At 38.6% G+C, this 17,452-nt stretch overlaps 1 protein-coding gene across 5 annotated transcripts in view; it reads right to left on the bottom strand.

The window, feature by feature from the left end:
• L1CAM (L1 cell adhesion molecule) overlaps nt 1–17,452 on the bottom strand; it is a 2,005,704-nt gene that overhangs the window by 430,905 nt on the left and 1,557,347 nt on the right. The gene's annotated exons all lie outside the window — the stretch shown is intronic.

The raw sequence follows: 17,452 nt of genomic DNA on the forward strand, positions 1-17,452 counted from the left end.
TCCAAATGCATACGTAAAAAGAAAAGAACTTTCAGAGCAAAGTACTACTGACTGAAGGCAGATGAACATAAACAGACACAGACACAGATAGCACGCATACTTACACACATCATAAGCATACCAGTCATGCTTTGCTTAGCTTAGCAGTGCATACAATCAGAATTGCCCTTTAATTAGAGGTGACGTTCACAGTAAACACATCTCAATCTACTGTCTTCTTGCCACACACCCTTGGTGAATCAGTGACAATGAGATGGCTGATCCTGCACTGCTATATCTTGCCTCCTGTTTTCTCTTCAGGATACTAATAGCAGTCTCATCTGCTAGTGTCCAATAAATGAAAACAAAATCTTGTTAGTCAAACAGCACCACTAGCTTGTTACAAACTACAAAGGATGAGCTGACACTAACTACTGACTCTCACACTGAGCGGAGCACTGGTACTAGTGGCTAAACATGATTAATGAAGTTATGTATTTGATTTTGAACTGGTGTAAAGTACTGATTCCAAAGGATCAATTTCAGTCAATGCATCTGTGCCAGGTTAAAAGGATGAAAAATAAAATATCAGTATAAAAACACACGCACAGGAACTAAAAATAGTAAATGTATAATTAGAATTATATATATATATATATACATTTACACACACACACACACACACACACACACACACACACACACACACACACACACACACACACACACACACACACACACACACACACACTAAAAAGTAAGCATATCAGTGTGTATGAGAATCTCCCTGAAAGGTGTAGATCAGCAGTGACATAGGACAGGTAAAGTAAAAAAAGCAAAACACTTGTACAGTGTTATGAAAGGCAAAATAAAATAAAAAGATATAAAATCAAAATAAAGTAAAATAAATGTAAGCCACGAAATACAAAGATGTAGAATTCAATCTTTTTTTTCAAAAACACACAGATTATTGATTTTGCACTATAATTTTCCAATATATTCCCAAGAAGGGAAGACATCCCTGATCAGTATCAGCAAGAAACTACGTTCCCTCATAAAATCATCCAAGGCTAGCTTTGAAAGAAAAATTGCCATGGTGCTCCAAAGATAACCACAAGGCATTCTTTAGCTATGTCAAGAATCTAAGTGGCAATTCTCAGATCTGCTCAGAGTTAGTGCAGAATGGCAGAAAATACACTGAACTGACCGATATAGCCAACATCCTGGCAGACAGGTTCATTGCAAACTTCACCCCCTTCTCACCCCCAAAAGGGCCTATAACTATACCAGAAGACTATAGTGCCCCTGAAATCACAGACACTCAGGTTAAAACAGCCCTCTCCAAAGCCAAAAACACAGTATTAATGGGACCAGACGGTGCCCCAGGCTGCGTCCTACATGAGCTCAAAGATGAAATAACCCATCACCTAAACACACTGTTTCAACTCAGCCTCTCCACAGGCTATATGTGCACAGAATGGCACACAGCAACAGTTATTCCGCTCCACAAAGGTGGAGCCACCACAGACCCCGGGAACTATTGCCCTATAAGCCTAACTAGCTTGGTCTGCAAAGCTATCGAGTGCATCATCATGGATCTCATGAACAGAGACATAGGAAACCTCCAAACACTGGACCCCCACCTAGTTTGGCTTTGTTAAGGGCAGATCATGCCTCCTAAACCTGGTGGACTTCATTGAGACAGTCACCAAGGCTATAGATGAGGGAAAGGTGGTCCACACAGCCTACCTAGACCTTGCAAAGGCCTTCAACACCATTTCCCACTCAGGTATTATAGACAAGTGCACCAGCCAGAACATAAACCCCTATGCTACGAGGTGGGTTGCCAACTGGCTCATGGACAGAACCCACATGGTAAGATTTGTGGGCGCTAGGTCTGACTCTAAACCGGTTACAAGTGGCATTCCCCAGGGCTCAGTCCTAGGACCCCTCCTGTTCGGCATATACTTCTCAGGGGTACAGGCAAGCACAGGAGGATTATGGCTGACCAAGTTTGCAGATGACAGCAAACTAGGGGCTATAATTGACTCTCCGACTCACACAAACATCCTCTAAAAGGGACTCACTGAAATGGGTACCTGGTGTCAAAACCATGGCCTCAAGCTAAGTGCCAAAAAGTGCATAGTTATCCCCTTTGGAAAAAACAAAGTACCCACAAACTACCACATAGGTGGTAGCCCCCTAAATACGGAAGACATAATAAAGGATCTGGGGACCCAAGTAGATAGTAAACTCTCCTTTGATAATCACATTGCCAAAGTGGTTAGAAAATCCTTCCATGTGGCCCACCTAATCACAAAAGGGTTTGCATCCAGATCGAAAGAGGTCATTGGGCCCCTCTATGCATCACTCATCAGACTCATCATAGAGAAAATGCCCCATTTGGGATGTACCTTACAAGACACCTGCAACAACTGGAAAGACCACAGAAGTACCTCACCAAGAGGATCACTGGCCTCAAGCAGATGCCCTATGCAGCTCAACTGAAGAAACTCCAGCTGTACTTGGTTGCATACTGCCTACTCAGAGATGATCTCTGCCTGATGTCCAAGGCCATGTCCAACCCAGAATTGATGGACATGCTCCACCTAAAGAAAACCATATCCCTTCGAGCCACAAGCTCCAGGGATGTAAACCTCACCACAACAATAAATAGGATGTGCTGGAGGGATAGATTCCTGTCCCAGAGACTTCCCATGTTCTGGAACAAGATTCCAATCTACATTAGGCAGAGCTCCTCGCTAACCCTCTTCAAGAGAGACCTTGACGAGTGGATGGGAAATAGAAAGTTTACCCTGGGGATCACTTCAATGGCTCTGCTGGACAGAAGTACAGGGAACTAATCTAAGGGGGCGGCGAAAGCCAACACATTCCGGCTAGGCTTATAAATGCCTTTGGGCAGATAGTCTAGTACCTACCTATGAACCTATAATAAAGACTTTCTTTGACAATTAAACGACTAATTACACCTGTTTATATACATTTGAAGAGATCACATTTTGTATCCATACATCCATAACCCTTTTTTCCCCATTTTTACACAAAGAGTTGGGGCGTTGCTTCAACAGAGATGATCTATTTTACTACATATCTGTTAAATTCAACATTCTGTCTATAGTGTCATTTTTTAACCCATTTAAATCATATTTATGCATAAATAAAATAAAATGTAATGCACATATAAAACTTTCCACATTCATTTCATGACTGTGTATAAAACAGACACATGAAAAATCTGCTAAATAGTTTTCTTACAACCTGTGTTCAATAACATATCCTCTCATACTTTCATCTGATGTCCATCTTTTCTTACTATACAAATGGTTTTGATTTTTCCCCATGCCTGCCAAGCATCAAGCCTTTAAGAGACCATCATCCAAGTTCTTAAATATTTAAAATATCATTCAGACCAGGTTTTGAATGTAAAATACTTTTAATATTTAAAAATATTCAGGCCATAGTATATATTTGCAGTTGCCATTAAATGCTTCAAGTCTCTACACATTTCTTTACCCCCTTTTGGATCAATTCATGAAAATCAAAAGACTTTTATCACTCGTTGCCATGAAATAAATGATTTTTGTTTATTTTATTTATGCTTTTGAGACCAGCTCAGTCCCACTAGGTCTCTTTTTAAGGAACACCCAAGGTGGTAGTCATACAACTAGGGGAAATTTAGCCAGGGTATTGGGGAACTTTGCCTACTCTTCATTGTTGTGAGTGGGAGCCATTTTGGAAGATCACTTCCTGTTTCCATGTCAGGTGCAGAGGCAGCCTGGAGAAACAGGGAGGCAGATGGGGAGAGAAGGAGGTGATAGAGTGGTGAAAGAAATGGAGGTGAAAGCAAATAATGAGACAGACAATGTGCGCAGGATTCTGAGGAAATGTTTCAAAGAAATCTGTGTGATGGAGATGAGTCAGCAAAAGATGGATGTATAATTGTAACCCACCAATTGGGAGGGTTGTGGGATGGTTTACTTAATGAAATGGTGGTTCAGAGTGAGACACAAAATGAAGGAGATGTTTCCTGAAGGGACATTATGGGGAAAATACGAAAAGAGGATGCAGAGACAATCCTGAAAAATAGTGGTGAGATGGAAAAGATAACATATGCAGAGAAAGTAAACGAAGGCCAAAATGGAGTAGCAGAAAAGAACGCAAAAGAAAATGAAAAACTGAAGTATGTGGTAAGGATTTAAAGTAAAGAAGACAAAGAAATGGACAGGTATGAAGTTCCTTTGGGTGTAAAAGTACATGAGGTAAGAGCATTTATTCTTATTAACAAATAGACATTTTGTGACATTATATCTTAAACTGTTTTTTCGATGTTCTTGGAGAATATGAAAAAAGAAAGTCTGTAACCCATGAAATCCTTATGTGATAAAAGCATTTAACAAGGAAACAAAAAAGAAAATGTATGTACAATTTCAAACACAGGTAGAAAGAGAGAGAGATTTTGAAAGGACATTTGAAAACTTTATGCAAAGAAGTAGTGGACATTGCAAAACTTTATGACAAAAGGGGTTTACGGACTGATGGTTGGGATTGTAGTATTGTGTTAAAATAGAAGGTTAAAAATTATACATATACTAAGCATGTTAAATGTAGAGGGGAATAGAGGTGTTTAAAAATACTGGTGACAACCCAAAACATTTTTTTTTTGTTGAAAAGAAGGAATTTGATAAGTAACTGTGACAGAAAGCACTATATTTGTGGGGAATTGGGACATGCTGCAAAAAAAAAAAATATGTGAATTAAAATGTTATAAAGGTAACAGCATTGGACATTTATGGATGTATTGCAAAAATAAAACTAAAAATATGGAAAAAGAAAAAGAAAGAAAACAAAATGAACAAAGAGAAGAAATTTTAGAAGTAGTAGAAATAGAAGAAAAAGTAGATGAGAAAAAAATAAAGAAGACATGGAAGAAGGTTCTGAAATAAGGGACAAAGAAGACATAAAATGGGAGGTAATAAAAGAAAAAAAAAGAATTCTATTGGTAAACAGGTAAAAGAAGATTTTTTTCAGTGATAGATAAAATAAATATGGATATGATTAAATATGGATATTTTAAGAATAGAAGTAAAGAGTATGTTAAAAAATATAAAAAGTTATTTTATGTTATATGGAATGAAAGAATAGATGAAATTTTGTTTAATGGTAAATGGATTTTTAGCAACAATATTAAGTGAAATCCAATGGTGATTATGGAAAAAGGAGTGGGGGTCTAATTGGGATGAAAATTTAGTATGATTGTGTAAACAGATTTGTATATCTATATATTCGTACATTTGTAAATCTTTGTAAATATGCAAACATTTTGTAAATAAGAGTTATTTCTGTATATAAATAAATAAATAAATAAATAAATAAATAAATAAATAAATGGATAACAGTATCCTTTGGGAAGTCATCCATCCCTGGTAACTATCATATTGACAACACACGCCTTAGAGTTGACCTAGTAGTCAGGGACTTAGGGACACACATAGATAGTAATCTAGCCATTGACCATCACATGTCTACAGTGGTGAGGAAATCATTCTATGTTGCACATCTTATAAACAAAGGTAAGGCATCTAAGTCCAAGGAAGTCATTGTTCTACTCTATTCAGCATTCATCAGACCTATCATTGAGTACAATGCCCCCTTTCATATGTACCTACCCAGGCATATCCAACAATTAGAACGTCCACCGAAGAAACTCTCAAAAAGAATACAGTTATATGTCCTATGCAGACTGCCTCAAGGCCCTATCCCTGTATTCTGTCTCCTATCTCCTACAGACTTTTCTGGGGATATATATGCCTGGCATACAAGGCATTGTCAGACACCACTCTGATGGACCTCCTGCATATCCACAAAACAAACAGTACCAAAATTACCCGTTCTAAAGACTTAGACCTTGCCTGTGATTTAACTAGGACCTGCTGGAGATATACATATGTATCCCAGAGACTACCCTGTCTATGGAGCAGGCTCCCCATCCATGTAAAGCAGAGTTCCGCCCTAATCCAATTCAAGTGTAACTTGGACAATTGGATCAGAAACCACAAATTCATCCCTGGTTTGGCACCTATGTCTCTGATGCAAACAGGTTATCTGTAAATGGTTCATCTCCCAGGCCCATGCTTACACTTATCAAGGGTATCAGAACTTGTCAGAGATTTGGGATGCATGGCTAAGCTTAAAAAGGCCATTATGGTCATTAGCTCAGTAAACACCTATGAACCTATGAACTTATATGGACCCCCTGCTCTTTTCAATGGGTGCTCTGGGATCTTTTACATCCACCTGAGATACCTCCAACTCAGGCAGATGGGAACTCGGTTTAAGGTCTCATCCAAAGGATGATACACTCAGGAGTGCAGCACCCCCTTAAGCTGTACTGCAGTGTCAGCAGTCCATCTATCTGGTGTGGGAATAGAACTCACAGCCCTTTGTACCAAAAGTGAGTGTGCTCCTTGTTGTGTCACTGCCACTGTACATGAATTTTGAAAGAGAAGTTTAAAAAGCAAATAAGCTAGAAGGAACCTGTCTATTTACAGATGGGGAACCTAAACGGCTTTATCTGAGACTGAACAGTGATTTTCAATTTGGGGCATTATGGAGAATGTTTGAAGGGATAATAGATTGGATAATCATCTATGTATGAGAGACCATACTGAAGACTAGCTAGCGAGAATTATTTGCTGATCATCCTAATGTCTTCTGGGCTTAAGAAAAATTAGGTCTTACAAGCTCAGAAAAGCAGTTTATTGATTTTGGCTTTAGTTTGTTCAGCATGAGACTTGAAAGAATGTGTTTATACTAGACATATTTCAAAGTACTCGCATGCTGTGGTGGTTCATGGGAGGGGGAAATAAGAGGGATCACTTATGCCAGTTTTTTTCACCGCAGACTATCAGATTCACCCTTCTGTCCCATTGATCACTAGATTAGATAAACTGGAGGGGGGCATCATCCTTGTGGAGGAGCAGGGCTTTCTACTTAGTTTTTCTAGTTCAGTGCTGGCAACCCAATGAACTTGCTCTTTGGCATCCAATGGGTTGCTTTGCAATGAGCTTTTGTGATGCATGTATATGCCTCCACATGTAACCTGATCAAATGACCCTGTCAGCATGACCCCTCCAGTCTACACTGAGGATTGTACCACCGACAGTGTGCCACCAGCACATGGCCCTCTCTCCATTCTGCAGAAGACAGGCATGCAGGCTAAGCCTCTCCATTCATCCTGTCTCTAATACCAGTTTCAGCAGATGCCCAGTTCACTATCTGAACTCGGGTTACCTGGGTTGAAGTCAGGTTTTTATCACTCTATGCCGACAGAATTGGCAGTTTTGGTGGACATGTATGAGCTTCTTCTGTTTCGAAAGATCATGGGGTTGTTCTTCTCTATTGCTGAGCAGACAAAAGGAGATAACAGCGAAACCAGATAGCAGATGTTTTTTTGATGAAGGACTAGCAAAGACTCGAGGATTATATCACAAAGTCATCATTAAAAAAAAATTCCTCAAAGCCTTGGGGGGTCAGATGGTAGCATATCTATGAAGATGGAGAAAAGCAGTAGACAAAGGGCTGAGCCCAAGGAAGACCCTGAGAAAAGGGATCAAGCTTGATGAAGAAGAATTGGAGTAGGAATTTGGAGACCCATTAGTTTGTTGCTTGGTGAGTATTTTCTTCAAGGGCCTGTGATCTACTAAATCAAAAACCTTTGTATGGTCAAAAACACACAGCCCTGAAGTGATGACCTTTATCCTTGTTTTGTACATTATTATCTGTGAGGTTCCAGAGGGAAGTAATGGTGTTTTCCAATTAACAACTGTCCATGTTGCTGCATGAATTCATTTATATATGAGGAAACTGGGAGTGAATAAGTTTTTAAGAACATTTCCTAAGACTGGCAGGAAGGAAACAGTTCTGAAGTCTTCAGTTGGGGAGAGGGGGGAACTTCAGAAAGGGGATGGATAGCAGCACTTCTTCAAATATCACTGAAAAATGTCCTTGTAAAATCCATGGGGGGGGGGGTTAATGTGGTCTTGCACAGTTTATTAAACCAAGGGAAAAGTTTCAGAGCTGGAGTTGTTACTGCAAGGAAATTTATCTACCAGTTTTTCAGTTTCAAGAAGATGGTTGAAGTAAATGGAAAAAAAAGAGTAGGGGAATGATCTGAGGGGTCAAAAATTCATTAAGAAGGTAGTTGATGAGGCATGTCATTCTGAAGCAGGGATGGATTCTGACAGGAAAGACTTGTGTTTGGTGGATGTACTAGCTACTGAGTTGACCTCTTTCTAAAGGTGTTTTGCATGGGTGAGCACTGCAAGCTACTGAGCCATATTCTTATAAGTTCTAAGGAAGATGAAGAGATTTCGAGTGAAAGGGACATGATTATGTTTCCAGTTTATTCATGCCTGCGTGGTCCCTGAATCTAAGCATGAGCTTTGTTTCTTTTGTCATCAATTTGTTTTTGGAAATTGTTCTAATTCTTCTTATGAGAAGGGAACAGAGATTCTGAAGTATGATAAGCAGTTAAGTTAGGAGATTTTCTGTGGTGTTTGTGTCACTGGGTTGCAGAATAGTAAAACCAATGTTTCTAAAGTGAGTTTTTTATGTTTTCAATATCCCCTTGGGTTGTTGGTCTAAAGGTAATAAGGGAAGGATGGAGTTTAAGCTGAGGATGAACTAACTGGAAAGCGATTGGGTAGCAGTGACTCACAGAGTAAGGGTGTCCCTGGACAGAGAAATGTTTTTTGTGAGACGTTTCCAAACAGTAGCCATAGGAGAGAGTCTAGTGGGCTCATTTATAATTTGGATAAATCCTGTAGATATTAAGGATGTGACATAATATCTCATTCCTACATTGGCTTAAGATTATTGGCAAATATGAGATTAGCTCCTTTTTAGAACTATCTGGTAATGCTGAGACGGGAGCTTAGGAAAGAGCTGCACTTGCCCAGTGGAAATGAAAATAGTGGCATGACGGTGTCCAGTGCTTGGATAAAAGAACAATGCTTACTTACAGGAATCTTGGCAACAAACTTGGGAGAGTAGTCATTGGTAGAAGTGAATTTGGCTATTAGTGATGACCTCTTTGGAGAAGTTGAATAAAATAATGAGTGACAGACACAGAGAAATAAGTAGAGTTGAAGGCAATAATTCTTTCTCACGTTCAAATATTTTGTTGCACAATATATGAAGAATAGGGCCACAGTTTATTACAATAAAAAATACATGTGTCCGAATCTGTAATATCAGACATGTTACAATCATGAATTGCTACAACTAATCAGCTAAATGGTGTACTAGGTTCAAGATCTGAAATTGGAAAGCTAATCATTTCCTCATAAAACAAATGTTCATCCCAGTCTTTATTTAAGTGCAACTTGGATATATGGATGGAAAAAGAAAATTTACCCCAGGGCTGTCCCCTGTATTACTAATGGGTAGAGGCAGCTCCTAAATGCTTTATCTCATGCATGGGTTTCCTTGAGTTATCTGTGGCATGATCACAGTTATTCTGATTAGGTATAATATATAATGCTCAGGCATGGGATGGGTAAGGGCAATATCTACCCAAATGGGGCAGGTTCATTTGAGCACAAAAAGGGAACTGACTAGTCTTAAAATGGCCTACAAGTGCAACTAGCCTAGTACGTTCCTATGAACTTATGAACCTATAAATCTGGATAATTTTAACATATATTAATTAAGATGTCTGTGTTTTTATTTTGTGATCTTTCAGCATGAAGTGGCATAATAAAATGATTTATGTCTAGTCTGGAAACTGATATCAGTACTGCAAGTGCAAATTCTCTAATGGTGTGCAAATCCTTCTGTACAACACCTAAAAGTGATACAATACATTCTTGGTGAAAAAATAGCTACAACCTAAGTTTGTATAAAACATAATTAATAATGTTAAAAACTGGTTTCACTAGATATGCAAGTCATCTTATATATGGCTGTTAATAATTTATATAATGCACTACTTTGTAACATCTGAGGAGAAATAAAATCAAGTTTGAGGAAAAATGTTTCGGTTATTTTACCAACAAGTAAGTGATAGACAAAAATATGAACAAGAAAATCAACAGCTCACTGCCTCTGTTTGTAAAATTGCATTAGAAATCTATCATTACTGACAGTGACAATCTATTTAAAAAAATTGCAGAGGGAAGATACCCTGTAACCATCAACAGTCGGTCAGATAGTGGTTGCATTAACCATGTTAAAGTACAACAAGGAAAACTCTACTAATTTTAGAGCAATGTCAGACTATAAAACACTTTTCTTTAAAATCAGGGCCCCAAAATATCTTTATTCTAATGCTACTGGAAATATGAACTGCATAAGAATCACATATATACTGCAGCTGTAATAGATGCATGGGGTATGCCAAGAAGCCACTAGATAATATGCCTGCCACAGCCAAAGAAAAACAGTTAATGAAAAGAGGCGATATCTGTTTATGCCCATGACAACGATAGTAAGTGAGGTCTACAGATATGAATATAATTCTTTGGAGCTAAACTCTCTGATTGTAATTATAAAACAAAAATAAAAATTCATATTAGCATCTACAGATTTCCAGAGAGCCTCATACATGACATTATAACTCTACTCACTTACAGACTAATATTAACAAATCCACAAACGCGATTATAGCCCTAGACTTAAATTGTCCAAATATTGCCTGATAATTCGCAAAACAAAAAATGAATTAACAGACAGAGAAATGTTTTAGTTCTATTATGGTAAAAAAAATGTAGTATTTACTATATCATTAAGATATCAACAATAGGTCAGTATACTTGTATATGGTATTATCCCATATACTAACTAATACGTATAAATGCTACCCACTTTCCTAAGTAAAATCACCTCATGAGCATCACAGTTTGCTGAAATGAATCCAGAGTTTTCTGAGCAACAACAATTAATGGCAAACATGTTAACAATTGAGAACAAAATTCCAACTTATAACAAAGCTAAGGTACAATTTAGGATGTGAAATTGGGAAAAGGGTTTAAAAGAAACAGATACAATTCAAATCTGGATTATTAAGGCTAAAACCGATTCTTTAAAACCCAATCATACAGTTAATATTAAAAAGATCAAGAACAGAATAGGTTTCCTGGCTTTCTTGTATAGAGGGAAAAATAATTGACTGTGACCCAGAAAACTTGAGCTCATCTGGCACAGACCTGATGTGGGAGGATAGGAGTGAGTGCCCTATGCCTGTTCACCTATCTTGTGGAGAGACAGGAAGCTTGGCTTACTGTATTGGCAACACCTGCAATCCACCTGAAATGAGAAGCTGCCAATAGCACTGCACCTTTCAGCCAAGAGACTGAGCATGTATGTATCTCAAGCCATATCTCTCAACCTCTTTACACACGAAATATGGACAAAGCGTAAAATAATGGGGGGCCAAAGGCCCAAAAATAGGGACAGATTTTAAATATTGCTCTTATAAACTCAAAAAACTGTTAGAATAACAAGACGTGTGTTAACATACATTTTTCTGAAGGATATGAAGTCTGAAACTCAGGTATATGTCATTATTTGCTCATTATTTAGTGACTTCAATCATCAGTGTTTTGCCAGAAATCACAGAATTTATGAGGAATAGACCAAATATCTGAGGAAAAAAATCTGGGCATTCTGCGAAAATCTGTACAGTTGAGAGGTAACCTCCTGGAAATAGGGAATTGTGTGCATAGGCTATCAGGGAAGGGGGCTTGCACAGTCCACCTTAAATATAAGACTAAAAAATAAATTTTGGAAACAAAATTCCATTCATGCCATCTGGATGGAATTGAACTGAATGCATCAAAACCTTTAAAGACCTGGGCTTTTTATTAGACTACTACCTGAATTCTGACATGCACATTGATACAGTAAGAGCTACTCCAGTGTGGAGCATTTATTAAGGGTTACATCCAGAACTCTGAATGTGGTTGGTGGCATCGTCCTTAGTCAAAGTTAAAAACAATAAAACCCTTTAAAACTAATATGGAGTGCCAGGATCTCATGCAATTAAAAGTTAAGGAGTTAACAGTTTTGTATTATTTTAAAACTCAATGTTCTTTTTGATGTTAGTGGTATTGACTTTATAGTGCATTATTTTATTTAAATTGAAATTATACTATTGTTATTATTATTATTGTTATAATTTGCAAAAATATGGTTGACAGACTTGCAGATTTATGAAGTTAGCCTAGCAGACTAATTTGTCACTGGGCTCTGCCTTTAACCTAGGTAAGGCTGAGAGGATGAGGGGGAGAGGGTTGAGTGAGTGAGGGATTCAATAATCAGGATCCAGGTATTTATGTTACACAGGAGGTACGCTTCTTTAGTTTTCACTGGAGAAAGAGGAGAACCAAGACCTGAGCCGAGTCTGCTAATAAGTATTTGGTTTGCATGATTGGGTAAGTGGAATGTTTTTTTTTTTTTTTTTCATTAGGAAGGTTTGGGGTCAGGGCCACATTTCATGTCTTAGCAGTGGCAGTGGGTTAATGTTAGTGTGTCCGGTGCACAGTATAGGTTCCTTTCCTGCATTTGTATTGATTTCCTCCCCTCTCCTGCAGCTGCCCGGGATTTTGTGGATGGCTAGACTTGGTTAAGTAATAGGAACTGATCCTCGTGGCCTTTACTGTGCAGATGGGTTGGTAGTGAGTGCACATTTCAGTTGTTGTGTGTAGCTGTTATTTGGGCAAGTCCAGCTGATAGCAGCAGTAGTTATTAGGGGAGGGGGTTATAGTTTAACTCTTGGTTGGTTTGTTTTTTGATCGCTGATAGCCAGGGATGTGAGAGGAACAGTTTTGGCCTTTACTTTAGTATGACAGCAAAAGGGGAAGAGCAAAGTAGGCCTCCATATGGCCTAATGTGAGGTTGATATAGTAGATATTGTCAGCATGAACATGGATAGCTAGGCAATGCCAAACTCTGTGCAGTCAGTTCCCGACTGTACAGAATGGTGGCTACCATTTTGTGGATGATTTATATACCTCTTTTTTATTTAATGGATGCCCCTGAATTTAACTGAAGTTTTGGTCTGTTTATATTTTTGTCACTAAGAGTGAGGATTAAAGTGATATGAAAAATGCCAAACATTACACTTACAAACTTTTTTCAGAATATTCTAGTAGTTCTGATGGAGATAGAAGTCACTGTCCACTGAAGAAGGACATGAGGACTGGGTGCAAGAAAGGTCTTAAAATTGTTAACAGATAAAGCCTTGATGGCAGTCCTGTAGGTAAGACTAGTTTTTCAAGAGGGCAACAATCCAGAAGAACCTTTCACCTGAGTCTAATTCAGTTTTATGATGGGGTTACAGGACAACTTGAAAGGGGAGTCCTGGCTGATGTGATCTATCTAGATTTTGTCAAGACCATTGACTTGGATCTACACTGATAGCTGCTAGGAAAACTGCAGGCACTAGGGGTCATGCTGAGACTGTGTAGCTGGTGTGCAACATGGCTGTCAGGAAGGACACAGTGGGATCTTGGGAATAAGTGGAGTAATTATTGAAGTGTCAGATGCGTGAGTTCTGGGGCCAGTAATATTCATAGGTTCATAGGTTCATAGGTTGGTACTAGGCTATCAGCCCTAGGGCCTATACAAGCCTAGCCATAACAATTCCCTGGCTATTTCTTCCCACACTATTTACTTCCCTAGACCCCTGTCAGTTCTAGTCACCAGTCGGCCGAGGCTAAACCCGGACCAGTACATGAATACCCTGACCTTGCCCATGTCTGAGGGAATATAAATAACATAATCAAACTATTTATTGATGGCACACAGGCAAGTGCAGCAGTAAAAAACAGAGAAAGAATCTAAGAAAGGACTTGAAAAGGCTGACCAAGTGGGCAGAAAGTTGGTAGTTATTTTTTATTCCAAACTATTATGTTTTGTTGACAACAATCCTAGTGTGAAGCATAAGCTGGAGAAGTGAACTAATGATAACAGAGCAGAAACGGTAGCTGGGGTATTTATCACATTTGGACTGTGTAGGAGTAAAGTTAGACAGCCATGGCTTTAGTGAAGAGAATGCTGGTGCGTGATGGCAGACAGGATATACTTCATAACCTAAGTAATGCAGTTTTGTACGGCAGACAAGGAGAGGGACATCAAGAAGATGGGAGAAGCCCGAGTGAAACTCAAGAAGCTGGAAGAGCTGTAGTTATTCTTACATGAAACTAGTAGAGACATGGAGTGATGATATGGGTGCATAAGACTGTACTGCAGAGATGGAAGAGATCACCCTTTAGTAAAAGTACATGAGAGGAGGGAGCACAAGGAACAAACTCCTTATCTGTAAAAGTATTTCTTCTTATCAGAAAATACCATGGATGAGAGGAAAGGATTACTGCATAGGTAATGGAAATGAATTCCACAGAGATATTCAAGAAGACATGGCAGAGATGAAGAAATTGTGAGGGCAAGGAAAGGAAGAGAGGGATTCCTGACAGAAATCTGAAACACAAATGAGTGATACACCAAACTTGACCACATAACAGCAGCTGTATAACAGAGTGACCAAAAACTGAAACTCGCTGCAACACATTTAATGTGTTTTTATTGCGGGGGGGGGGGGTGATCCTCTTCACTGGACAACATGAGGAGCTGTACCCCCCTCCCACATTCCTGCTATTTTTATATAATACTACAAGACAGCTGTACCTTGGTGTAAAGGGAATTCTCTGAAATACAACAACCTTGATTTTATAATATACACCTCAGAACTGCTGCTTAATAATTACCAGTCGCCTTTTGCAATAATAACTATTACTGCTCCAAATTTCTGCCTGGTACCCAAGGAGGGCTGGAAGAATGTTAAAAGGACTTTACTTTCAGACAAGCTAAGCTAATTGTCTCATCTCATCATCCTTCTATGTGGCACATCTCATTACCAAGGGTTTACATCTGGGAAGGAAGAGGTCATCATCTCTCTCTACTCTTCCCTCATTAGGCCAGTCATTGAGTATAATGCCTGATTTGGTATGTACCTTACTATACACATGCAACAATTGGAAAGGCCACAAAAGTACCTGACAAAGAGGATCCTAGCCCTTAAACACATGTTCTATATGGACAGACTAAAAAAACTCCAGCTATTCTCTGTCTCATATCATCTACTAAGTGGCGATCTCTGCTTGACTTACAAAGCCACGTCTGACCTAGCTCTGTTAGAAATGCTACATCTAAAGAAATCCCAATCTCTCCATACCACATCCTCCAGAGACCTCAGCCTCATTACCACAATCAACAGAACATGCTGGAGGGACAGGTTCATAACCCAAAGACTGCCAATGCTCTGGAATAGACTTCCCATACATGTCAATCAGAGCACCTCACTGGCCCTGTCCAAGAGAAACCTTAATGAGTGTATGGGAAATAGAAAGTTTACCCTGGGGATCACGCCAGTGGCTCTACTTGATAGAGGCACTGGGAACTAATTTCGGCCGGCACAATGCCAGGGCACTTCTATGGGCTAGGCTTGTAAAGGCTCCAGGGCCATTAGCCTAGTACTCACCTATGAACCTATGAAACAAATGTAATGAAGAGATAGATGATATAAGATATAAAAAAAAAATACTGGGGAAAATTTTTTTTGTGGTAATTAAACTGGATAAGCTGTGGCACGGAAGCAAGGTAGCCTCTAAAAGACACAATACTAAGTACTAAGGTTCAAATAATTCAAGAAAAAACACTGTTTATTAAGACATAGAATATAAGTGTTTTCATCTAGTTAAAGTTAACAAGACTTCGTCAGATACTCAACAATGTTCACCAAGGGATTTCAAAAATTCCAGGTTTTACAAGAATGTTTTTCTTTTGGCTTTTCCCGGTTAGGGGTCACCACAGCGGAACTCCAGTCCGCTAATGACTGGCAGCCAGCCCGACACCCAACCTTCAATGAAGGCATGCCCATTCATGCATGTATTTTGGATGCCACTTGACCACGGGAAGGACATGCAGACTTCACACAGAAGGAGCTCCAGCCGAGAATCAAATGGGAGAACCTCTTGCTGTGAGGTGACAACACTACCGCTGCACCACTGCGGCTTACAGGTTTTACAAGAATATTAATTGATTGTTCTCTTAGTAAAATTATTCCAAGATGATGTACTGCGTTTTATGTTTTTATTAAATTTTAAAAAAGCAAATGGTGGGCATTAGTATTCTAATTATAATTAAGGTTTTACAAGAATATTAATTGTAATTAGAATACTAATGCCCACCACTTGCTTTTTTAAAATTTAATAAAAATGTAAAATGCAGTACATCATCTTGGAATAATTTTACTATGAGAACAATTTAAGTTATCCTAGCATAGTGTACCTAGGGTAAGAATCAAGCTATTAGACAGATATATGAGAGAACTGTGAGAGACAGCAGTTTCCTTTGTCTGAGGCATGTGAAGTGTGGTCTAAACATGCAGCTACAGGGACCATTATTTCTAGACTCTATAACAACAAATCATCTTGCTGTGTGTGTATGTCTGTGTGTTTGTGTGTGTGTGTGTGTGTGTGTGTGTGTGTGTGTGTGTGTGTGTGTGTGTGTGTGTGTGTGTGTGTGTGTGTGTGTGTGTGTGTCTACAGAGTCACAGATGATTAAACTGTAGAGTTAATAACATTTGTAAAAATATATCTAAGAGGCTAATTAAAAAAAAAAAAAAAAAAAAAATATATATATATATATATATATATATATATATATATATATACACATATATATATATTAGTTTTAATTCCATTTTTTATGCTTTTCTCCTGAACGTGTTAAAAACATAACATTTTCTATTGACAATGCTGTACCTGGACAAGTAGATCATACTATGGGTTGGGAAATTATTGCTCCTAATAAGTTTGCAATTTAGGGAAAAGCTTTTGTTTATTATAAGAAAATATTATGGGGGGACATAAACAGTGCTTACTCTCTCATCCCAATGGTAAATCAACAATAAAAACAAGACCCCCAGTCTGAAAAGGAAGAAAAGGACAGAGAGTAGTAGAATGAAAAGTTAAGGGTGAGTCAAAAAGAAACTAAAAGGGGAGGAAAAAAGAAAAGGCTGTTGACTGCAATGAAGCCGACAGACCAGCAAGCATGGCTACTGTGGCAGGCAACACAGAACAACCTGAAAAAGGAGAAAAAAAGGTCACTTTAATGGATGTGTTTAAAAAAAATCTGTAAATCTGGAATTAAACCAGAAGTAAATCAAAAATGAAATACAACTTTACTGGAGGTCACGGTGGTAGTAAATTAAACTTCTGACCTCCTCTAGAACTTAATACAAGAAAATGAGATGGTGAAAGCAAGGCTCGAGGCAATGGATGCCAAGGATGGATTACTGGAAATAAACCTGACAGACTAGGAATATAGATCTCGTAGGAAAAATCTGCATTTTACTGGTATAATGGAGGGGAAAGAAGGAAGGGACTGCAAA

The sequence above is a fragment of the Protopterus annectens genome, chromosome 8.part0 (assembly GCF_019279795.1).
Source record: "Protopterus annectens isolate FY-2018-M chromosome 8.part0, PAN1.0, whole genome shotgun sequence".
Lineage (NCBI taxonomy): Eukaryota > Metazoa > Chordata > Ceratodontiformes > Protopteridae > Protopterus > Protopterus annectens.